At 39.0% G+C, this 25,802-nt stretch overlaps 1 long non-coding RNA gene across 1 annotated transcript; it reads right to left on the bottom strand.

Moving 5' to 3' along the window:
* Nucleotides 1–3,200: 3,200 nt before the first annotated feature.
* On the bottom strand, nucleotides 3,201–5,518 carry LOC109202661 (uncharacterized). Its single transcript, XR_002062608.1, has 3 exons — nucleotides 5,173–5,518; nucleotides 4,872–4,981; nucleotides 3,201–3,301 (listed from the first exon to the last, which is right to left on the bottom strand). It is a non-coding gene; the product is annotated as an uncharacterized LOC109202661 (long non-coding RNA).
* Nucleotides 5,519–25,802: the final 20,284 nt, after the last annotated feature.

The following is a 25,802-nucleotide window of genomic DNA, read 5'->3' as shown; positions in this document are numbered from 1 at the left end:
CACAAGATTTTCAAAAGGCTTTAGGTACAGCCAGAAGACCAATGCTAGATAACCCGAGAGGTCTGGATGGCTTATCGCTTTTAAGCAGGTCTAATATGTATTGTGGAGCAAGGACACTGACTGCTGTATAGACAAGCAAGAAAAGCTTAAAATCAATGCTGGTGTGTACGGGAGGTAGACGAGAGGGCAGGTGGAATGCACTTTCCTCTTTTAGTCCCTGTTAAAACTCTAACTGCAGATTCCCCATAGTTTTCTAAAGAAGGCCAGAGAGGAATGCAGTAGTTTTTTCTAACGTACAAGTTTCACTATGTGTTTGCAATTAAAGAAGATAAATCTGTTCGGGGAAAATATAAAATGAAGCATTATCAGTACCTAATGAAAAGAAATATTAACTTTATGTCAGTGTGAATGGTAATTAAAGTAATTTTCTCCAGTCATTGAATGCTTTTCTTCCTTAAAAGCTGAAACAGATATTTGCAGTTTCACGTGATTTCTACTTCATTTAATGCACTAATCTGAGCAATAAACTTACTACCTCTACTGCCATAGTTTTTGTAACTAACTTGGATTGTTCTTCATTCAGACAATATTTTTTGTCCCTATTTATAGTGACATCAAATAAATGACTTCCGTCATTGATACCAAACTACCACTAGTGCACTGTTAAAGTAGGTATTTGGCAAAGGATCTTTCCATGAGAAAACTGGTCTTGTTGCCTGCATCACGAGCTTGTAGAATGATGGAGCTCCTAGGACATCTAAAGCATTCTCAACATCAACTCTACAATAATTATCTATTTCTTTAAATGTGATGTCAAGGGGTTTGTTGCAAATCTCCAGAATTTCAAGTTAAAGGTAAGACCACTCTCACTTTCACAATTATGCACAAATGTCCTTTTGCTTCAGTGCCGCAATGCAAGAGGCCAGTGGCTTTGACAAACAACGGTATTTGACAGCCTGGGAATGAGATCAAACTGGTAGACCACTGTACCTAGGCAAAGTATTGTGACTTTCAAAGAAAGCAAAATATGTGGAGACATCCATGCTAGATTAGTTACCTCTATCGCTGTCAATACAGATAAACAACTATTACTTTTTGAATATGGAAAAGCTTCAGCTTCAGTGAAAAGTCACCAATGAGGAAGCATGCATACATATATCATAGGAATGAGGTTTCATCCATATCATTAAGTTTAATTCAAAAATATTTAAAATATATTATAAATTCAGTACTTTTCTAACTCAAAAAGTCTGAAATATTAAATATAAAGTGTTTCATATTAAAAAAAATACTGTTCTTGTCTAATGATCAAAGATATGAATAGAATATCTTGAAAAGTCAAAGATATTTTCCTCCAAGTGCATTTAGTTAATTGTTTCAAACATCTCACACACAACTACAGCTATTTATATGACAAAGAATCAAGATTCGATTGAAGTGCTGTGAACTGCCATCCAATAGGTTTCGCTTTTCCATTTGTTTGAAATATAGCCCAGTACACTTAAGAATTCATCCAGCTACTTCTATTAGCAGTCACATCATCAATAAGTACTTCTTATACTTATTGAGTATAAGAAGTGTGGTTGCCAGTGGACACATACCAGTGTCATGTGGCACTTTGCCCCCACTATGTTTGACAGATGACGTGGTATGCTTCATGAGCTGTTCCTTTCGTTGTCTTCTTATCATTACGGTACATGTGAATCTTGGTTTTGTCTGTCCAAAAATCTTTTATATAACTGGCCATGCTTTTTTAGATTTTCCAGCAAAGTTGAATCTGGAGTTCCTGTTTTTTGGGGTTCAACCCATGGTTTGCCCCTCATTGTAAACCCTCTGTTTACATTCATCAGAGGGTCTTTTGATTGCTTACATTAAAACTTACCTAATTGAGGATTTTCTTAACTTGAAAACCTTTTGTGAAGAGGATTTTTTTCCTAAGCAACAGAAAAAAGAGTCTGAATATATGTGAGCCTAAATGTTCATTCCTTTAAGTATTAACCTTCTTAAAAAGTGTAGACACATTATATTCACACTTTATATTTTAGTTGAACGAAAGCTTTCCTAATTAGGCCAACACATCTGCTTTCTTAGATCAGAACGTAAAAGTTTTTGATGTGACCTGAATAACTTCTGCATTCTTGTTAAATTGAGAGTCACAAAATGGGTGTTTACCTTACCAATATGAAAAAGTGATTGATGTTTAACAGGGTATTTAACCCCCCACCCCTTTCTGCTCTGGTTGACTGGCTCTCAGGGAGACTGTTGCAGTGAGTGGTGATTCAGCTGAAGAGTTCTGCCAATGTGCTTTTGGCTGGGGGTGACACTCTATGCATGCATGAATATATTACTTCTGCTGCTGTTATTATCTCTGGCAAGGCTTCGCCATTTGGGACCTGCACCCTGTTGCCTTCCTGGCTTCTGTGCTCTTATTGTCATTACCAGACAATAAATTGGGTCTGAATGTGAGTTGTAAGGGCTTCTACTCGGATAAGACACTTCTTTATCTACAGAAAATCATAGATGTTTTTCAGTGGGGTTGGGTAAGGGAAGCTTATATGATGAAACATTTACAAAACTGAAACTCACTGGCTAAGGCTCTCTGGAACTCTAAAACTATCATTTTATAAATATAGCTCTGAAAGACAGACAGTATTACAGACACAATAAGCACCAATTGGGTCTTCTACAGTGCTGATGGATTTATTGTACTGTGAAACCACAGCTAAACAGACCTGCAGCCATTTATACATCCTTGTGATCATCAGCATTTGCCCCCCTGGACTTAGGACAGTGTTGAGGCAGGCTTTAAATACACCAAAACTGGAATGCACAAAGCCCTGCTCACAGATTCTCCTATCAAGCTGCTGAGGGTGTGACTGTATATCTGTCTAGGTGTCAGTCCTCTCTGTCATCATTACCCCTCACTTACAAAAACGTATGTGTGTGTGTGTGTGTCTCTACTGCTTTCATGCACAAATAATGTTGTTTACGAGCACTCGTGTGCACACATCAGTCAGTGTTTTTGTGTATGTTGCATCCCTCTTGCAGACAGATGGAAACCTTAGGCACAATGCCGGGGGTCTCTCTTTTGAAGCACCCTTACCTCCCGCCCATTTTCCCCCCTCTTGTCCTCTCCCTGCTACCCCCACCCCCATCACTTTCCCCCCTCACATCTCTGTGCTCACCAAGCAGAAAAGAAAGCTTCAATCTTTCACAGGCAGGCCCCAGAACCTGTCTGCAGGCAGTAGAATCCTTTGCAGCTGCTATGAAGATACAAATCTAGCCCTGTATTTGACACAAACTGAGAGGGAAAGGAAATGCAGATGTAATATTCATACAAGAATTCCAAGGCTGGCAGCAATGTAACATGGCACTGTGACACTTAGGAATATATGAGCTGTGAGATATTTTGTCTCAGGCAATGTGTTGATTGTAAGTGCATTCCCACTATTAGAATATCATATTAATTGAGTCAATATGGGAACACTGTGGGATGTGGCAAAAAACTGCTTTAAGCATAAAATTTTCAGGGGCAACGAGGGACCTTTTTCTTTAATCACATAACTAAAGTTCAGAGGTAAGAATACAAGGTGGGAGGCTAAGCTGAGAAAAGGAACATTCTACAGAGATGTTTGTTTCCACAAAATCTGATTCTGTCTCTTTGTATAAATATAAAAGGACTTAAATTATAAGAATCCTGCATTGCAAGAATGATGACCGTATATGACAGTTCAGCAGATGATAATGCTAGGATTGGGTTAATAATCCGTTTAACAAAAAGAGGAACTAAGAGGAACCATTTGTTTATTTGTGATATTTGCTTAGATTTAGGGGTCAAAAATACCTAGTTGGCTCAGAAAAGTTTATGTATTTGTTCAAAATAATTACTGCATTACAAGGCACAGTTCTGCCATTGGCCTTTTTTGTATTCTTCCTCTGCAGCAACAGTCACAATAACAGCAGAACATATGGCGGAATTTTACTGAACTCTATAGAACTACCTTGCATGTTGTGAAAAGGCACCTTGTCTGTTAGTATATGGTGCCTACAGAATATAGCAAAGCTTTTATTCAATTCAATTCAATTTTATTACATAGTGCCAAATCACAACAAGAGTCACCTCGAGGTGCTTTACACTGTCAGATAAAGACTCAACAATCAGACAACTCCATATGAGGAAGCGATTGGCAACAGGGGCAAGGAAAAACTCATTTTTAATAGGCAGAAACTTTCCAGCACAACCAGGCTCAGGGTGGGGCGGCCATCTGCCATGACCGTTGTTGTGCCAAAAAGTGCTTTCCGATGTTTTTCTGTGTTTTTTACATCTAATATCTTTACTTATATTACTAAATAGACTGTAGTGAACAGGAATTATGAAGGAAAGTTATACATAAAATAAAGAAATGACCTGTTTTTGAAGTATATTTATGACTCTACATACCCACATTGTACCCACACTGTTATCAATCCAGTCCTTTTTGTTACAATTTCTGCTGCCTTCTTGGCTAGTTGTATCTTGAAAGACATATTTTTAATGTCAGTGACACTTTTTAATGGATACTTTTTAAGGATAAATAAAGGATATATAAAAGTTATTCTGCCCAAAACTGATTGCAGCAGCTACTTTGAGATAGGAATGGTCTTTCTCGCTCTAAATTGCTTGATATTCTTCGTGGGAGATAAGAGAGACCTATTTTTGACAGATTTTAGGTCTACAAGTCATTTATAACAACTTAAATTCCCACAATCATTTTTTTGGCAAATACCAGAAATCACTTATTGGCAGATGACCATTTCTTGGCCCAACACTGGTTAGGGGTGAGGACAAAAAAGACAGGGCAAAAGATGTATGGAATAGAGCCAGAGTTTACCTTTTAAACCCGAACGCCCCCGGTACCGGGGGCAGGAAGTGGAACATCTTGTTTCATTGGCCGCGACGCCAGGTCTGTTATGTAAATATAGATATGTGTGGTATCCACAGCTAAACCAACAAACAAATAAATAAGCATGTAAACAAATACCGCAAAATGACCTAAACACAAAGCATGAAATACCCCATTCACCCGACTGCACGTAACTGGAGAAGTAACACCAGCAACACTGAACCAGCAGCAAAATAAGACCTAAATTACGACTCACATTTGAAAAACAGATCCATGACTTATGTCTTACCTGTGTTGTCTTGCATCCAAAACAAATTTCCACTGCTACAATTTGGTTAATCTGTTTTAAAAGAAAAAAAAAATCACCATTTTCTGCCCGGTTACAGAGATTTCTTTGGACAATAGCAAGTGTCATGCATCTGCCCCACGTATTTTTCTCACTTTGCAATTTGTGATTGGTGGGATTGGCTGTAAAAGCAGTGACTCTATTGGCTCAAATGATTAAAAGGAAAGGTCAGTCATGTAAATCGGCCAATCTGGTTGATGACGTATGAACCCCGCTTCTGGGTCCAAACTACTCTGCGTTTATTAAGGCTGTTGTGTTTTTAACATGTTTTAATGCTTTGTATCTTGTTCTATTTAATCTGAACAAGCTCCTAAAAAAATTCTGTGATCACTGTCGGCCTCTCCCAGTTTTTATTAGTACTATTCATCGGTAGCATGTTTTAAAGTTCAGTTTTTAAAACCCTACAGCAGCAGGATATTAATGACTAACCTACTATTGTGGATGGATTATCTCACTTGTTCTCCTGACTGAAGTTTGGTCCGTTTACAGCATCCTGCCATGCAACTGCATTTGTCCCTAGTGGAAAAAAGTTAGTGTTCATCCTCCAGCTTCACTGTGCTAATGTATTTATATTATGCTAACCATAGAGCTATAGCTAGCCATCAGGTAGCACATTATTATGTACCAGCTAGCCCAACTTCAGTAACCCTACAAACATCACTACTGTTTAGTTTTCTGTCTTCATTTATGTTGGAAGTGATAGCAGAGATATAGTGATAGCTGTATGTTTTAAATTCTCGGAAATCCCTCAGTCAGAACATGGTATATTATCTTTAGATGGAAACTAGCACGCTAACTCCCTGCTAACTTTGAACTCCGTTAAACTTCATAAATTCTGTTTTTGTGGAGGCCTGGATGTTAAACTTAATTGTTACACCTGGTAGAGCAGCCACACTGAACATTTTATTAAAGATGAAAGAATTTAGATACTTTGTAACTCTCAGTGATGCAGCAGTGTTTATTTGACTTTGGGAACTGAAGCAGAGTTTGGACCAGGACACAGCTAATGATGTCTCACTTCAACCGGATAGAAGCCGGAGTTACTGCTCCGCAGAATCTAAAGTTGCAGGGACTGGTTTTGTCATGCAAAAACAAGACCCATTATGCATGTGTGTGAGTAATCCTAAAAAACAAGCATTTTTAAGCATGTAAAAATAGTTAAATAACTTCTTCTGTTCAATATCTAAGAAATTTCAACTCTCACAGATTCTGCCAAGATGTGCCAAATTGCAGAAAGCCTGATTATGTCTTCACTAAAACCTCTGTAACTTTGCTCTTTTTCACTTCACCAGCATCAGTCTTTGCACGGATAATGTCCATATGTTGATTCATGACTTTCTGGAGCTTATTGTCTATTTCAGCATATTTTCAAAGGGTTATCCTATAAAATACAAAAAATATATACATAGGCAAGGAAAAAATCCTATTTTTTTTATGTTCCATCCTCAGTTACTTTGACGCAGTAGCATCTCTTGTAATAGTTTCACCTCTGTAGCCTCACAAGTGTTTGCTTAATTTTGATACCAAGATTATCACTAATGCTTTAGTATGTAATGAGTTGGAAATCAGACATGGAAGGAGGTTGAACTGGTAGTCTTTCTTTTTTTAAATTGGATATGTACTTTAATGTAGAAAGTGTATACGGCTCCTTTTTTCTCTCCTACCAGAGTGTATGGATCAATATACGGCAAGCCCCGTGAATTGATTCTCACCTATTACATTGTACAGTGGCTGTCCTCTGTGCAGCTTTTTGGTCAGCCTGCTGTCAAATCAGTCCAAAGCCGTCAGATAACATAGCTGAGAGCTTTAAGCTAAAGGAACTGCACATTTGGAATCAGTGTTAATTATTCTTGAAGTTTCAGGAAAAATGCTCCAAAGAAGAAATGGCACACTCAAATAAAGACAGCAAGAACGTGTTGCAATAAACGAAAAAAATAAATAAATACATATGGCTTTAACCTCCAAATGAGAAACTGGAAATTATAAGGCAGAAATATTTCTTTTTTATATCTTTAGTACTTGCATACTGAACTTTAGCATTTAAATCTTTCAAACAGCGTGGGTTATTAAATAGCCCCTTTTTAAGATCAAAAGGGAAAATTGAGGCACCTAACCATCTATGCAGGGAAAGGGTTGAAATCTCATACAAAACAGCACATTTTAGTTTCTCACAGACGCAGGTATTTTATTTATTTTATGGCTTGTTTATAACACCATCAAAGACCTTTCTGCATGCTAGTTCCTCATCAGGGATCATAATAGTTTTAGTAAGGTGTCGGGGCCTCCATAAGCTGGCAAAACAGGTCCATTCCTGTTTGTTACAAAAATTTCAAGTCTCTTGCACTATTTTGGAAGAATGGACAGTGTTCTCGCTTGTTAACCGACTTGATAATGGTGGATTTGAGTGCTATCTAAAAGCACTGTTTTCCCACTACAAAGGGAATTTACAGCTGTGACTGCAATGCAAATGCAGAAGAATTGAGCCATATTTTCACTTGCTGGTACATCTGTGTCACACTAAAGTTCACACTCATCCTGAGACTTTATGATCCTAATTTGCAAAAGAAGAAGCACAAGAAGAAAAACAGGGGTGTGAGGAAAACTAACAGAGACAACTGAACTTGCTGAAATGTAGACATAGACGTAGTATAAACTCCACAATTGGATCTTTGCAACATGCAATGGTACCCATTGATAGACACTATCATTCGTATATGTTGCAATTTAAGTTAATGTCAAGAAAATTTGCAAATAAGAGATACAAGGAAATTTTATAGAAAGTTTATTGTTATCAGAAGGTATGTCACAAAGCTCCCAATTGTCCACTTGGGTTTCATTAAAATTAGAGAAGAAAAGTCTGTAGTGATAAGCATTCAACTATGTCACAGCAGCTCTGAATATAAATATACATAAAAACAACAACAACAAAGAACATCATTAATCAAATGCAATTCCATAATACCAAGTTGGTCTACAAATATGTAATGTGTTCAGCGGAACCTTGAGTGTATACATTTATTCAGTAAGGTTTTATTCAGTAAATCTACTTTTTTCCACTTTATGTTTTGTATGTTTTGACCTTTTTTAGTGTTATTAAGATTTTTTTAAATTATTCTCACTATCAAAACTGCACATAAAAACAGGTGGATTGAAAAGTGTTTCAAGAAACACAAAGCATATGTTTCACTCCTCACTGACATATTAGGTCTGCATATCTATCAGGAGAATTAAATCAGTAAATCTACACACAATATAGGCTTTGTCTAAGTTTATCACAAGGATGATAAACCACCTGTCATTAGGTGTGGCAACACTTCACAGGATCCACAGCGGCAGGTCAGGACACTTCCCATTGGCCCACAGAGAAACCCACAACAACATCAGCCTGATCCCTGGAGGTTTGGCCACCATCTGTGCACATCACCCATCTTTGTCTCTGCTTACTGCTCCATTGTAGCCCCAGCTTCCACTTCCCCTGGTTAAAAAAGTGAAAACTGGGTCTCTGTGTCTCCAAGTTGACTCCCTGGAGCTGAGAGCTACACTGAGACCCACATTTATCATCTCCAAGGCAGTGGTCAGACTGTGTTTTCACATGTGTGTGTGTCTGTTTCAGTGTTCCCTGCAGTAGACTCAGCCCTTCATACTGGAGCACAACTTAGTAAAGGATAATCTAGTCCTGTCGCCCTCCTGTCTTGCAAGCACACACACACACACACACACTGGGGGTAAATCTTCATTACGATCTCCAGCTGGAGAGACACCTCATTCAATCCATCACAACACTGCAGCTTGGGATAAGAAGGGAGACACGCTCACTCTCTCTCACACACACACACACACCCACAAACTATACACACACACAAATACTATATGCCCAGAGAATGAGCTAGGACCTCATAGCTTCATAGCTACAGAGCTATATTTAAAAAATCCCAACCTCTACAGCTTTGATTTTGAAAAAACAAACACGTATATATATATTAAAAAAAGAAAAAAAAGAAACACTACTCACCTTACTCCGGCCAAGGTGTACGTATCCAGTAAGGGTCCCCAAGCCAACTTCGAAATATGTGTGAGAGGTATATAACTAATGTCACACCAGCTCGGATGTCATCTGGATTAACAAGGTATGCGTCAGGTAGTGATTAACCAGGACACACTTTTAAGGTCTACCAAAAGATGTGTATGCAGCATTACGGACATTCCTACTGTGACCATCACTGCAACCAATCAGTTGATCTACACCAACCAGCTCAATAAGACCTAAAAGCCTTCATCAGGAATTCAATAGGGATGTGGCGAACAACACAAGAGGCCAATTTCAAGCCAACTGCACAAGTCACAATCAAGTGCAAGATTTACCAAGGAGATGTTCTGTTCCCACTGCTGTTAGGGATAGGCCTGAACCCTTCAGCCAGATCATTAACAAGTCTGGTTACGGATACCGACTATGGAATAGAGCAATTGGTAGCCACCTCCTCTACATGGATGACATCAAGCTGTATGCTGAGATTAAACGAGATATTGATTCACTGATCCACACTACCAGGATCTACAGCAAGGACATTGGAATGTCACTCGGACTGGAGAAGTGTAGTCGGATGGTAACGAAGAGAGGGAAGCTAGTCAGAACTGAGGGTATTGAACTACCAGAAGGCCACATTGCAGACAGTGAGGACAGTTACAAGTACCTGGGAATCCCACAGGCAAATGGGAACCACGAAGAGACCGTTAGGAAAGCTGCAAATACTGAGTACCTGCAGAGGGTCAGGCAAGTCCTGAGGAGTCAGCTGAATGGTAAGAACAAGATCTGGAAGTCCCAAGGCCAAAATGGGAGATGTCCCCTAGGGTGGTCAAAAATGACCGAGCTAAGATCCTGTGGGACTTCCAGATACAGAAAATGTTGATGGCTAACCAACCGGACATAGTAGTGGTGGACAAGCAGAGGAAGACAGTGATCAATGCAGTGATACCAAATGACACTGAATGACTTCATGAAGAAGAAACATTAGAACCTGGAGAAGTACCAAGGGCTCAGAGAAGAACTTGAGAAGATGTGGAGGGTGAAGGTAACAGTGGTCCCAGTGGTAGTCGGAGCACTCGGTGCAGTGACCCACAAGCTAGGGGAGTAGCAACAGCAGATCCCAAGAACAACATGGGAGATCTCTGTCCAGAAGAGCGCAAAGATACTGCACAGGACCCTCAAGCTCCCAGGGCTGTGGCAGAGGACCCGAGCTTGAAGGATAAAGACTGCATGCAGGGGCGAGGGAGGAATGGAAAACTCTACATTAATCCATCCCAATTTATTTTGTTGGACTTTTATTTTGCTGCAATGACTAAATTGCACACCCTATTGTGTCACATTGTTTCAAACCTTCAGTGAGAAGCCTTTGAGTAGATTTTCAATGGTAATCTGACCCAATTCTGACAGTCTAACACAAGACATACTGTCACAAAACAAGCCAAAGCTATGTTTTGGCACTTGCATATTTCTCCAATTGTCTGGATCAGAGTGTGTTTTCTCTGTAGAGAAAAGGAAAGTAGAGCAAGAACATCTGGCCCTGGTGACAGAATCACTCTGAACATGACTTTTTTTTCTTCATCTTCTTCCCCATTCCACGGCATGTCTCTGCTCCACAAATATGTGATTTTTTTTTGTGAATAATGATATCATCATTGCTTTGGCTGACATCTGCCAGACAAGCAAGTAATACACAGGTGGTAGGTGAAATGGGTTCCACGCCCGCACATACATCATCTTGATGAGGGTTCAGTGAAACAGAGAGGGGAAAGGACTGCTGTTATAATGAGAATGAGGTAAATGAGCATTTTCCCTCATTTTTTCCCTCTTCTCCTCATTTCTGCTGTTCTCTTATCTCTTTTTCTCCCCTTTTTTCTTTCCTCTCTTCTCTTCCCCTTTTCAGTCTCAGAGGTTTATTACGACCCCAGGCTGAACTCGTAAATTACTACCATGGTTTTCGACCTACCAGGAATTAATTTTAAAAAAAAAGGAGTGAGGAAAAAAAAGAAAGAAAGTGTAAAAAGGAAGATTTGGGACAAACTTTTTCACACACTGTGCCTCACTGTACATACTTAGATGCACTGACAAAACAATAACACTCAACCTCGAAAGGTACTGAACTGAAAATGACTGAAAGTTTCAGCTTTTAATTGTTTGATTTTCTGTCAGTACTCCATGCACTTCCTGAGTTACAAACGCACTTTCCTTGTAAATACCATTTTGTCAGCTTTTTATTTTGTCCATTCAAACCTTTTTTAATAAGGGAAGGTGTCACTTCTTTTAAATTTGTAGAAATTTCATCTCTGAAACAAAGCTGTTAAAATTGAGAATGGCAGTGAAACAAGAATCAAATCACAAATTCAAAAGGAGCAGAAACTAAAACAAGGCAAGAATGAAGGAGCGGCAGAGATGTCTGCGTTAAACCTCGCTATCCTGAGTGCACATTTGTTCTTGGTGGTTTTTTAATTGCGTTGCCTTGACAACCAGAACAATGCTGAAAGGCTCTTTCACTCCGACGCTGGCTGAAAATGATTTTCTCCATCATGCATTTAGCAGGCAATTAGTGAGACAGACAAGGAATTTAGCTTAAACCCAGTGTATCATTCCTGCTTTCAGAAAATGGAGGGGGTAGATGTGGGTGGGAGGAGTGAAGAGTGGGGTGGAATTTTAATGCACGATATAAAGCAGAGCAGAGCAGAGGAAAGGGAAATCGAAAGAGGAAGAACAAGTAAAATAAAGTTGAAGGGCAGACTGACATAGAGCGAGAGAGAAATAGAGAGCAGAAATGATTTGCAGTGACTGAGGAAAAAAATCAAAGAATGTTTTGGCCAATTTATTTTTTACAGTATGTGTAAGGCTGTGTATGTGTGAATATACACTACATGAGTGTATTCATCACACTCAGTGAGATGGGTCTGTTTTTCTACCTCAGGGTTCAAAGTGGCCCTCTGTCTTTGTTACTGCACATTTCCCACAGAGGGATCATCACATCATATTTCTTTGTTAAGCCACTGAAAACAACAGGGCTTGTCAGAAAATTAGGAGAGAAGAGTAAAACATGACACATTGACAAGCAGCAAAAGGACACAGATGTAAAAAGAACATGCTTGTAAGCACATGAGACATGTACATGAGAAAGGCAGGTGAATACTAGGATTACTGTGTTGGGTATAATTTCCTGCAATCTGAAGGACACTTTTACCATGAAAATATGATCATGTCAAATTGTCTCTTTGTAAAGAAATTACAGCATGTCTGTGTTATGGACACAGTTTCCATAAACAACACAACAAAGCAATTTTGTCCAAAGTAGTAGGCAGTGTTTAATACACGGTGTGAAATTTTGGTTGTACCTGTCAATCAAGAAAAAAGTTTCCTTTTTACAAATCTTAGTGTTTGAAGCATGCAACATGTGGCTTAAACCATTCAGGCATTATTTATATAGAGAACATTGTTTTTCATTCATTTTACCCACAGATGACTTTATTTTAAATGTATCTTGTTTTCCGTAAAACAAGTTGTTGTGGTAACAGCTGCTTTTCTCTTTTCCCTCAGCTTCTTCTCTGTATGCCCTGTTGGCACTGACTAGAACTAAGCAGGGACCTCATGGGATTTAAGAATTTACTACCCATGTCTGTGCTTAGTGTGGTGCATTTGCCTAGAATAAATACAGGCTCTGTCTCACTCATTTACTGACCAAATCCCAAGGATTATCTCGATTGTAATGGGTCTGCATGCTGAGTAGGATGACACTCTCAAAAATGGCCTGATTAATTGTTTTCACTGTAGCTGATAAATTATTGTCCCAAAATAAGCAGGGGGGGGAAACAAGCAAAGATTGGATATACTTGAAAATACTTTGAAACAGAAAAATACATCAGGCTTGGTGTGTAATATTTGTCTGTTTGTTTGTTTTTCTTTGTTGTATTTATTTGTTTTTACTCATGGCAGTGTTCAGTTATAAATATCCTACAACACAGGTCAGACTATTGCCATGTAAATAATGCTTTTATCTCACTCTCCCTTGTATTACATGCATATTTTCTTGGTCTAGTTATGGTGGAATTACCCAGTAGATACTTTCAGCATGTTTGGTCTGCACACCTGCTAATCACTGCCCCGATTCAAGCCCAGCTGCACCTCAATGGCTCATCAAGCACACTGTTTACTGTTAGTGCTACATTTGCCTCAAAGACTCTGTCAGGCTGTCTTAGTTGCCTTAAAATGTCTAATTACCTTGCCTGGTTGCTTCCCCATTGCTGTTTCATGTTTACCTGCCAATTCCATTTGCGACTCTCTCCTTAATTATACTGCTTCTGTAGCATGTCTGTATTTGTTTAGAGACTGGATGCTCACTTGGCCACCAAGTAAATTAAAACTAAAAAAAAGGTAACTACGCAGTAGTAATTATCTCTATCATAAGCTTGAAAATGTGTAAATACAATGCTATGGTGATGTACTATCTAATGTCAGGTGTAGTCTCATTTCTATTTATACATTTATTTAACTAAGAGAAAAAGACACATGGATGTGTGATCTTCCAAGAATAGACCTTTAGTAGAAAATCTGAAGTCTGTTGTAGTAAAATTGGCATTAAATGATGGAAAGGGTTACGCTGAATTGAGTTTGTTACTACAACTAGTTAGGGCCAACCTAATTTTCTCCAAAGTGAAAGATACTCCTATTAGCTTACTTTCTATAAGTATATATATATTATATTGCCAAAAGTATTCACTCGTCTGCCTTCACTTGGATATGAATTTGAGTGACATCCCATTTTTTTTCCATATGGTCCATATGATATCTGCCTGCTATCCCAGCTACCATAGGCAAGCGGCAAGAGGCAGGGTACACCCTGGACAGATCACCAAACTGACACAGCGCTAACACAGAGAGACAGACAATCATTCACACTCACAGTCACACCTATGGGCATTTTAGAATCCCCAATTAACCTAACCCCAATAATCACATTTATTTCTGTGGGAGGAAGCCGGTGTTCCCAGGGAGAACCCTTGCAGACACGGGTGAGGCAACAGTGTTGATCGCTGTGCCATCCTACTGCCCCTCCTTGGTGACGCTGTCTCATTCAAATGTCTGCCCTATCAGCTTTCAGTGGTACTTTAGATGCCTACTATGGTGACCACGGCTAACAGGGAATCAGGGTTCGATTCTGGAGAGAAAACACTACCACAACCAGCTAAGGCAGTAGGCGCACAAATTTCCCACTCCTGACTCAGGGAGGTAGTGATTAAAAAAAATGATATACACAGTTATCTGCTTCAGAATTATTAGCAGCTATACAGTAGACTATGTTTGAATGTTAGACAGAGCAAAGCTAGTCTATAGCCTCTCTAGGAGTCTCAAACTTAAATGAGCTGTGGGCCACTGCTTTCACTGTCATCTCATTGGAGGGCCACTTTAGTGTTCAAGTAGTACAAAAAACAAGCAAACAAGAAATAATCAAGAAAACACCAACAAATATTTCCGAAAATGTAGTGTTTTGTTTGGGGTTATTTTATTTTAGATATTGTCTAACAAGACAAAACTGCAAATGTGAACTCGAATGTTCTTTTTTTTTTCTCTCACTGTTAACTAACTGAAGCCTTTCATTGAAGTACCAAATAAACAAATTGGTACTCTTTTTCTGGTCAGACATGTGGCAGCACTTCTGCTATTAATTTGTTCATATTTAAAAAAATAAATAAAAATGCAGACATAAGTGTACACCTTAGTGTTCGTCTGCTAGTGAAAATTATTTTCTTTACAAGTAACTCTCTCACTGAACTAAGACAGCCAATCCCTCAACATGTTTGTACTTTCTGCTCACATTGTCTTCGTATGAAATTATTTTTTGCTTTTTAAAGAACTTATTTTAACATTACACCCAACAACAAACAAATCCTCCCTAACAAAAAGAGTAACTTCAACAGCCAAATTGTGTTGTATTTCTTCACGTCAATATACGGGCTACAAATAGGGGTGACGTGGGCTGCTAGCGGCCATATGCCGCGAGTTTGAGACCCCTGCTCTATACTAACAGCTCTTGCCTCTTGCTCGCAATACACAAGAAAATTTAACGTCAGAAACCTTTAATCAAAATTAGAATCTCTTCAACAAATCAAACATATTGGGGGAAAACCTGAACGTTGGCAGGGTCTTTTTTTAAAGTGAAGAATATAATGAACAAATGACATGGAAAGTGTCTCTTATTGTTGAGATACATCTATTGATGTATTGCCCTACATTACATTGCATTATAGAGTAGTCATTGTTCTACAATTCATCTGCTTTTACAGTAAAGTACAAAGCAACCTTAGAGCTTTGTCAGCAGCCAACCTTTTAATCACACCTGTATCACTGATAGCATGTAACTGATTATATACTGTTGATGTATTATGAGCATTGCACAGCCTACATATGCCCAACCAATGATGTTTTATAAGTAAAAGCATGTTTTTGCTATGTAAATCATCAAAGGTAATGCAAACTATATGATATAGAGAATTTAGATCCACTTGAACACTGATCATGTTACACAGTTAAATGAAACAGCAGCAGATGACATAATTGATCCTACTTAAAGTAGTACATATATTTTGCCTTTGTTTGTTAGGCTTATACACACCAGTTTATCCATGAAAATAAAATGCACAATTAGACTACTTTTGGGCTGCAGTGTGCTTTTTTGTGTGCAGCTTGTGTCATACTGTAGGCTACATTTTGCGACAAATTGTAAACGTCACATGTATAATTGGTGTACCTCATTTGATTCCAGTACAATTGCAGAAGAAGTAATAAAAAATAGCTTTGGCCCTAATTGGGATTAGGTTAAAGAGTTTATTATTGTGTGTGTCTGTGTGTGCGCTTGCGTGTGCGCGTTTTACAGAAAAACACTATGTGAAAAGGTGCAGGAAATCAAATTGTAGCTCTTATATTTACAAAGATCAAACAAGTCTTGACCTAATTTTGACTGTTTTACCCCTAATAAGCTTCTTTACCCACAGGATCAAACCAGACATATGCTGTCTTTGCTCAGTAATACAAGCAACAATGTGTCATCATGAGGGGGAAAAATAGTAATATGTTTGTTGCATGTAAAAATGAAAACTGGAACAGGTTTTTCTGCTCTGCTACACAGCAGAAGGCATCATTGCTCCCTTGCTGTAAATACAAACGACCACTTCAGACAAGCACATATGCTCATACAAAAATACCAAATATCCACACCAACAACACAAACACACCCAGCTAGACAATAAACCAACCAACTGTCCTGCTGTCTATTTTGCGATGTTGGGTTTCGACCACTGTAAAAGAGGCAATGGCTCAGACAAGTCCGCAGGACAAAAGGCAACAGAAGTCAGGGAGGTGGGTAGCTGGAGAGTTGTGTTCTACTAATAATGGAGAGGAGGGTGTTGGCATTCAACCTCATGGACTAGGGCCATGGAAACAGATGTGAAGGAGGGAACAGGTTGGGTGGTGGTGGCGGCAGCATAGAGCTGGGACTCAGACTTATTTGGAGCCAGAGAAATGCAGTGAAGATAAGAATTAGAAGGCAATAGGACAGAAAATAGATGATAGTCAGGCAGAGATATGGAAAGGTAATGCAGGGCAGAGAAGGGGAAATGATAGTCACAGCTGCTGAGCAGACAGAAACGAGAGAAAGTAGTGAGAGCTACTGTAATTTTCTAGGCAGAATCCAGCGTTGTAGAAAAATAACGGGGGCTTAAAGTGAGACGGAGAGAGGAAACTGAGCTGAGTGAGAAAGAGGAAGCAAAAAGGAGCAGAGGCTGTGAATGTGAAAGGGGTCTTTGTTTCCCATAGTGCTCTGTTATGACGCCAGAATCTAAACCATCCATTCTAAATGGCAAGGGCTGCTAGCCACAGCACGCACACACACACACACACACACACACACACACACACACACACACACACACCTACACACAAGGATGACAAAGCACAATCACACCTCTTTCCCATTCTCTCTGCTCTCCACTCTCGGCTCATCTTGTACCACTTTCATACACACTCACCACACTGCTGCCAATTTAGATATACACACATAATCAGAAGATAGTTCGCTTGGTGTGTGCCTCTAGTCTTATCTATCTTATGCAATTCTGTGTAATAGTGTGACCATTATGAAGCAACCGTGGTGACGGCTGTATGGGGTTAGTGGGAGCAAAACTGGCAGCAATCCCTAATGCCTCCATCGCTTTGGCTTGGCCTATTTTTTTTCCCCTTTGTACTCCTTGCTGTCTCGCAATTCTTTAGGCAGTTGCTGTCATTAAAGTCAGAGGCACTTACATGTATATATGCTATTATTGAAGTCGGAGGCACTTATCGGTGAAAGGAATTTTAGTTCGTTGCTCTCATTTAAATAAGAGGCACTTTATAAGCAGTGCTTTTGTAGACACTTGCTTATCAGCACTTATCTGCATAGAATTAGAGTGAGGGAAATTGTTGGATCAGAACTGTGTGGAATGTTGCTATCATTAAAAGTATACTTGTACAATTTTATGGAAAGCCAGCAAGGATGTAAAAACCTTCAGCAGACACAGACAGACAAAAATACACATTCACACGAAAACTTCAGAAGCAATAAGAAGATAGTTCATAACACTTCCTGACCTGCTACCTCACTGTGTGCTCCCTGCTTTGGCTGTCAGATGTGGTTAATGAGAATCTCTGAGCTCCCATAGACTGGTGTTCCTATAGAGAACAGCCTGCTGGGATACACACACTCGTACACACAGGCATACATTGGTACTTGCCTAGGACACTGAGAGCCTTGTCATCACACAGAGAGGGACCTGCTGGCCTATTGTGGATCCCCGTGGCACAGGGATCACCTCTTATCCCCAGTAAACACACAGAACACAGTGGGTAACTCAAAGCCACAAACACACATAAACACATGCACTCTTCACATAGTCCTAAGCTTTGTAAGCACACATTTTTGCCTATTTCTTATGTGCTTTCTACTCAGCTCTCATTTTAATCACAGCACCCACCCCCTTTATTTTTTTGCCATCTACCCCCTGTCTCTTTCATTTTCTCTCTCTCTAATAATCCCCCTTACATCCATCTTGCTAATGCCCCCATGATCTAAACACCACCCCCCTCCCTTCGGAGACGACTTCTCCACGGCTTCTGCTCTCCCATTCAGCCTGGCTTGTCCCCATGTATTCATAGAGATCACTGATGGAGTGAAGAGTCTTTGTCAGTGGGTCAGCCTCCTATAACCCCCCTCTGACCCCACAGTCTACACATTCACACACACATTTGATGCTTACACACACTCTGGAGCCTTCTCACTTGCCATATGGCATGGGCAATGAACGGCCAACAAAAGAGAGCTAAAGAGGTGTCAGAGAGGTTTTGTGTGTGTGTGTGTGTGTGTGTGTGTGAGCTGCATCAATAGAAGGCTAAGCAGCCAGTCATGAGACAGGGTGCAATAGATGAAATTGATTTCTGTTTTTTGGGCTGTGGATAGAAGAGGGAGGGGATTTTCCACCTTTTCTTCCACCGTCAAACTCATTGGCTCAATGAAGAGTAATGACAGCAGGCCCTGACTGGAGCACAATGAGGGCACACTTGATGGAGTGTTGAGCAATGCAGATCTGTCTTCATCACCGGAGTGGATTTGTTTTAGCAATGTCAACTATAGCACTGCCATCATTTTGTGTCATCACAGTGTCATCATCGTCATCCTCAACATTTCATTTTTAAGTCCTTAATCCTACAGTTTGCTTTAACAATGGCTTGAAATGACCAACTTTTCTTAAAGTACTGACATTTTTCAGATTCTTTTAATGTCAAACGTTTTGTACAGCTTCACTTCTACGAATAATAATAACATTGTAATTGCAATTAAATTAGTTACTGAGATATGTGAATAATATAGATGTACAAAAATGCTTGAAATAACCCTTAGAGAGAAATAAATATGAGTGGTCTGGCAGCTACAGTTTTACGCTGATTTTCAATTTCATTTCTCAATAAAAGTTAATCTAGCTAAAACACTTCATGACTGTCCGATTGTTTTGTTTCAAATACTCCATCAAACTGTTTTTGTGTTGCCATGGTCCCAGATCTAAGCTATTACTTTGGTAAGTAAAATGTTGTTATGACCAATAACAATAATGGACCACAAATAAGACCAAGGTTGCAATCTGTCAGACTTGTTCCTAATGTCTGCGGACCTTAAAGTGGTTACCGTGAGATCATGAGGGGATTGAGGTCAGCCCAGGGTGCTGGTTCCATTTACTTAAGAGAATAATCCATAGACTTAGCATTCCCATATAACACTCACATTGGGCAATAAAAAATATTAAATGAACACTCCAAAACTAGATAGATTTTTGCTTTTATTGTGTACATTTGGTTTGTGCTTAAAAGTAAGACATGAAATAAAGGTTTTTAAGACAACGAAAACACACTACAACTGATGTTTACAAGACATAACAGTGAGTTCATGGGGGGCATTTGACAAAATAATATTATTCATTGTCGTTTTACTAGTTCTATGTCTTCTATACATTCATTCTCAAGGCAGGGAAAAAGGACTGGAGTGGAAGGGTTGGGTATGGGGGTTGGAAGTGGTGACGTGATAGCATTACAGAGGTTAGTGATTAGTTTATTTATATATATTTGGAAATAATGAGCTAATTGAAGAGAGGTCTGGCAGAAAATTGGAAAGAAATAGAACAAAGGGATGATAGAATTGATAGTATGACAAGGTGAGTAATTTCAAAGTAAAACAAACAATAAACAATCAAAACTAAATCCCAAAATAAGATTGAGAAACAACTTTCTTTCTTGTCTTTGTATTTGAGATATGCCGAAAGACTGGGGGACAATCAGTCACAGTAATGCACACCTTTTCCAAAAGATGTTAACTCACTTTAAAGCCTCTCACTTTCCTTATCAGGAATGCTTTCTGATAAGCTTCCTTACAGAGTCTACATTTTCTGAAAAAAATAAAATTAAAATAAAAAATCTGTTGTGAAATGTCCAGACTGATGACTCCATGTCAAGATTGTTGGTTGTAATAAGAATTTGCCAACTCAAGCATGTTTTTAAATCTTTCCATCACCGCATTAACGGCCGTTAAACTAGTAATGGGAATAATGGCGGCTCAGAAAACCGCTGATAAAGCTCAACTCTCTACGGCAGTTTGGATTAAATTAGACTGTACTGTGGAAACAACTTGTCTTAGAGCTTTTTAAGGAAAATTAGTTTTTAGGGAAAGTTAGTTTTCCCACAGATGTGTGTGTTATCTGGAGAAACACTCTTAAATGCAGAAATGGTGCCAAATAAATTTTTAGATTGTACCATTTTTAGTCTTTTATTTTTTTTAGAAAGTATCTTAAATTCTTAAAGCAACTTAAGGTGAAACTGGATAAATGAAAAAAAGAATTAAGTCATGATATCGTAGGAGTGTTTTGTATTATCTGAGACATGAAATATAGGATGACTTTTCTTTTAAACTGGATAACAAATGCAATAAATAAACATCCATACCTTATCTTTATACATTGTTTATATTCATTTATTTTAATCGACTACATAGTTTTAAATTGCTGCATGAATCATGAGAAAAGAAAACCATAGTTTAAAAATTCTTGAAGCAACTGCTATTGTTTTATTTTTCTTTTTTTTTTTCCTAAAACACTCAGTGCTTGTGTTTGTTGCTCAGAAGCAGACCTTCTTCCAAAACCACCTACAGGAAAAGAAAGTGTGTACATGTGTGTGTCCTCACACATTTGTGTGTCCACAGCAGGGTGAGCCTCATGCCCTATTTCAGTCAGGCCTGATATGATCAGACGTCAGATCGTGAGCTCTTAGTCTCTCTCTGGCTCTTGGCGTTTCTGCTCGAAGGTGAGAAAAGGTCTAAACGCTGACGCAGTCCAACATTGCCTTTGATGTTCTGTTACCACAAAGACACAGATCCACTGGAAACAAGCCTCAACAGATGTAGCAGCTGAAACTCAGGCATTGGGTAATAATAAACTGATAGACATTGACGAAAGCTGAGGAGGGATAAAGTTCAAGTGGTCCCTGAAAATATTCTGAAAGGTACATAAATACAACAATGACACTATGGTGTGGTCATTTTTATGTGCTGTTTATTTTACAAGGTCAGCAGCATCACCTTTTAAAAATGCTTCTTGAAATAGTTTGTTAATAATATCAATTATATATTATTTTGTTACTTGTGTGTAAAGTACATCTAATGAGATTTGGACAGTTAAATGAAGTAGCCTGTCTAACGTCATCTTTCACTATCTTATTAATTGTCCTTTCCATTTTTAGGCATTTAAAAATCTGACATGTTTGAAAAACGTGTTAGTACAGATGTTCATTAAAAGTGAAGGTTTTTGTGATGATAGTCAACATACCAACAGCGCTGTCTTCAACTCCTCCAGCTGACACATAACTTCACACAACACCTGCAGACAGACAAGCACACAGCCCCTCCCCTTACTAGCAGCTGAACACGTGAAGAGTAGCTGATGTTCACAACACTGAACAAGACTTTATGAGGAACTTCAAGATGTCAGTAAAACTCCTGCTTCAACAACACTGGAGTATTAAATGGTTATCATAAGGATGTTAACTTTAACCCCTTGACTGTTAACAGTATCTGATAGTCACACTACCCTTCTTTTAAGTTATCAATAAGAAAATGACTAGTGGTCGTAGCTAATAATAAAATGGCAAAGGTCACGTTGAAGCTAAGCAGCAAACTTGTGAATTTAACAGAATAACACAATTATTTCTATCCTGTGTGTTTTCCTCAAGTGCCAGGCTGAAGCTGAGGAAAAAATCCACCAGCAACTAGTCGAAAACAGTGGCAGCCAACTTTACCAACTCTGTTTGATCAGCAATTAAATATGATGGCAAGTCACCAAAAGCACACCAGTCTCTCAGACAACCTTGGGTTTTTTTGTGTTTATTTTTATTTGGACAACCTCAGAGAATATTAAAATAGTTATCATATCTATACATTACAGTTCTATAATTGTATCTTTTTAAGCAAAGCTACTTTCAGCTGTTCCTTATTAACAAGAGGTTGCCACAGAAGGTAGCTCCACATGTTTTGGTTTGGCACATTTTTTTGCTGGATGTCCTTCCTGATGCAACACCCAAGGGATTTGTGTCTCCTCACTCGTGAACCACTTGTTTTGCGAAGGTATAAGCCACTCAGACAACTTAAAAAAACATTATTGATGTTAATGTTTGTACTTTTCAAATCTTTATTAAAAAACAATGTTTTTTAATGTTTTCTTCCCTCTTTTCCACTCCACATTTTGAAAATGGTATTGAGTATGGAGTATCAGTACTGAGTTTGAAATTCTTGTATTGTGACAACCCTAGTTCACAGCAATGTGGTTCTCTCATCATGGTAATGGGGGAAGTACGATGGCAAGTCAGAAGTTGGTGCAAATAAAGCCCTTCACCAATTACCACATCCTCACCCTTAGAGCAGTTGGAAAGTAAGTTTTGCATGCTCAGAAGTACACACACACAACATACAATTATGGAATAAATGAATGATACGGAAAGTCAGAAATTCAGATAAAACTGTGGTAACAAAATGGGCTTTGGTAGAAGTAGTGGAAGTGTAATTTTTATAGAGCTTATATAAAATATACTTTCATAGTAGCTTGTTTGATTAACTGGTGGTGACGCAAGCAAAGGATTTGAAAAAGTATACAGACATAGTGTGAGGATTTTTTTTTCCAGCATCAGTGACACTTGGGGGGTGAAAAGAAGAAGGAAATCGGATTATTCAAGAGGAATGGCAGACTTCAGATCGGCTCCATCCCTGTAGAAACAGACTGCAGGGACTTTTCTTTCCATTTCTTAAACACATTTCTTCCCACACATAATAGCACTTGACTCAAAACATTTATGTGAATCTTTTACAGTCTGTGATTAATTAATTAAGTCATTCAACTCCCACGCACGTTACTTAACGTCAACGTACTCAGGTGAAAAGAATGAAAGCTAAAAGGAGAAGGAAACAGAGATATTACATAACAGACTTTTACAACAAAAGTATTCACATTTTCTGCTTCAGCTTTCCTTCGCTGAGTCCTTTCCCCTCTTACTCGATTTAAACAATCAGCTTCTTCAAAGAAATGCATATTTATTTTCGAAGTTGTGCAACATCTATCAGAAGCTCTGGATAATTGTTATCACTTTATATACTGAAACAGAGTTGGTGGGTGTGAAGTATTCTATCACAGTGACTGTGACTTGCGCGCGCGCACACACACACACACACACACACACACACACACACACACACACACACACATAGTGTAAGGACAAGTGTGCACACATATATGTGCATGAGCACACACAAGGCCACAAATCACAGGTCTCATTTAGTTCCCTTTCTGTGTTTTAATTAGAGCCGAAGCAGGCTAATCACTTCCTTAGTAGACAGCATCACTAATGAGACAGAGGGAGGAGCTGAGAGGGAGGGAGGAGAGAGAGAGACATAATTGTAGGGAGCGAAAAAGAAGGGTCATGAAGGAGAAGTGGCAGGGAATAAAGAAATAAGACATGAGAGGTTGTTATGAATAAATAGATTAAACTGAAGAGAGCACAAAAAGGAGGTAGAGGAGGATGGCTATATGATACAAAGAGCAAAAGAAAAAAAGAGGGAGAGATGGGTGGAAGAAATAAACATGGACCAGGGAGAAAATTAAGCTTGAGTTGACAGCAAACACATTGACTCACAAAGAGAGATGTGGCTGGAGTGACAGAGAGAGAGGGGGATGAACTTAAAGGACCGGAACACAAGAAAAGTAAAGGAAGCTTGGATACATATAGTGGGAGAGTGAGAGAGAAGGCTGAGAGAAATAATGAGAGTCCCTTACCTCCCACAAAGACAGCCATGTCTGACCTAACCCCCTTCCTTTCCCTCCCTTCCTCGCTGTTTCTCTGTGGCTGAGCCTTTCATGTTGTCACCCTCAGAGTGTCTGAATAGCCTTTTATTATTCAACAGTCTGGACAGGTCATGGGGTCATGACACAGACCACCACCATGCCACCAGCAAGCATCCAAACACACACAGACATACGCACACACAATAATCATAATTCTCATACACCACGGAATAAATGGGGTAAGCTATTTGTGAATGCAAACAGAGACAAAAGTGAAATGGTAGCCAGAAAACACTCACACTACTCTAACTTCAGCTACTCCATGTTGACATGTGACAGTCCCCAATGCATTCATTATAACACTTGTCCACCCCTTGTTAACTTACTATAGCTATCTGTCCAATGCATCTGTAGCACTGGGAGCTGGTACCCTGGTATTTTCTACGCATCTGCTCATGTAGCTGCACGTACGCGTATGTGCGAAGGTACATGACTGTTTGTGTGTGACAGGGAGAAAACAGAGATAACAGTAGCTTGGTGGTATCGGCTCTATCTTATCTCCTACACAGCCAGAAGCAGGTATACAAGCTAATTGGAAAGTGCCAGACACACAGTAGACTGGTGAAACATGCGCTCACCTTTCCAGCAAGCGCAGCAGACTAGAGAATTGGCAGCTGGAGAGTGAGGGAGACTAAGAGAAAACCATTGATGGGAGAGACCAAAATGATAGGTCGAAAATGAGACAAAAGGAAAAAGAAGTAGAGGGAGGAGTGACAGAACAAGAGGAAGAGATAGAGATGGAGATAGAGACAGGAAAATTGTAGGGAAGACAGCAGAGCTCACAGATACAACATCAACAAGACAAATGGTAACCAAGGCACAGTACACTCTGAAATACCTCAGGTATTGTGCCTATTCTGTCTGTAACTGTATTGTCAGCGCTGAGTATTGGGAAAATAGGAAAACAAATAGCATCTCCTGCATTACTCGTCAGTATGTGACGCTTTCCACTTCACTTAGTAAGGAGCAACTCTCTCAAATGTCAGTCCCAACCTTTTTACAATCTTAAAACATCTCTGTATAGTCTGTCTGTGATATTTGCAATAGAGGTCTCAGAACAGCCTGGGCCATAACCTGTATAAAGGCAAGTGGCCTGAGTCACTTCTCCCTCATCTTCATTAGTAAAAGAGTCCCTCAGGACCAAACTATCAACTATACATTATTATAGTCATTTCAGAAATTTTTATTTGGTTGTGTATTTGCGTAACTAATACACAAACAAAGCCATTAAACAGCTCCAGCGGTCACAAAAAGAAAGCATATTTTAAAGAAGATTCAAATGTCAAATAGTGAAAGAAAGACAATGTGGACAACAAGATAGAAAAAAAAATGTCTGGTTTTCATCTCATCCTCTGTAATAGTGTCCTCTTTGCCCCACACAGCTCTGATGTTTTCATTTGAGACTATTTTTTATTCATTGAGCCTGCTTTCACTGGAACTTTTTTTTTTTTGCCTTGGCCAAATACAGAAGCTTCCTTTGCTGTTTTTCTAAATATTTTATGTTTCTGTTTAGGTTTTTATGTCCATATTGAAACCGCACATAAAGAATGTAGAAAAGGGGAAGAAACAGAAAGAACTTC

Source organism: Oreochromis niloticus, linkage group LG6 (genome assembly GCF_001858045.2).
Source record: "Oreochromis niloticus isolate F11D_XX linkage group LG6, O_niloticus_UMD_NMBU, whole genome shotgun sequence".
Lineage (NCBI taxonomy): Eukaryota > Metazoa > Chordata > Actinopteri > Cichliformes > Cichlidae > Oreochromis > Oreochromis niloticus.
The sequence above is the reverse complement of the archived record's forward strand: the minus strand, read 5'-3'. Positions and strand labels throughout refer to the sequence as shown.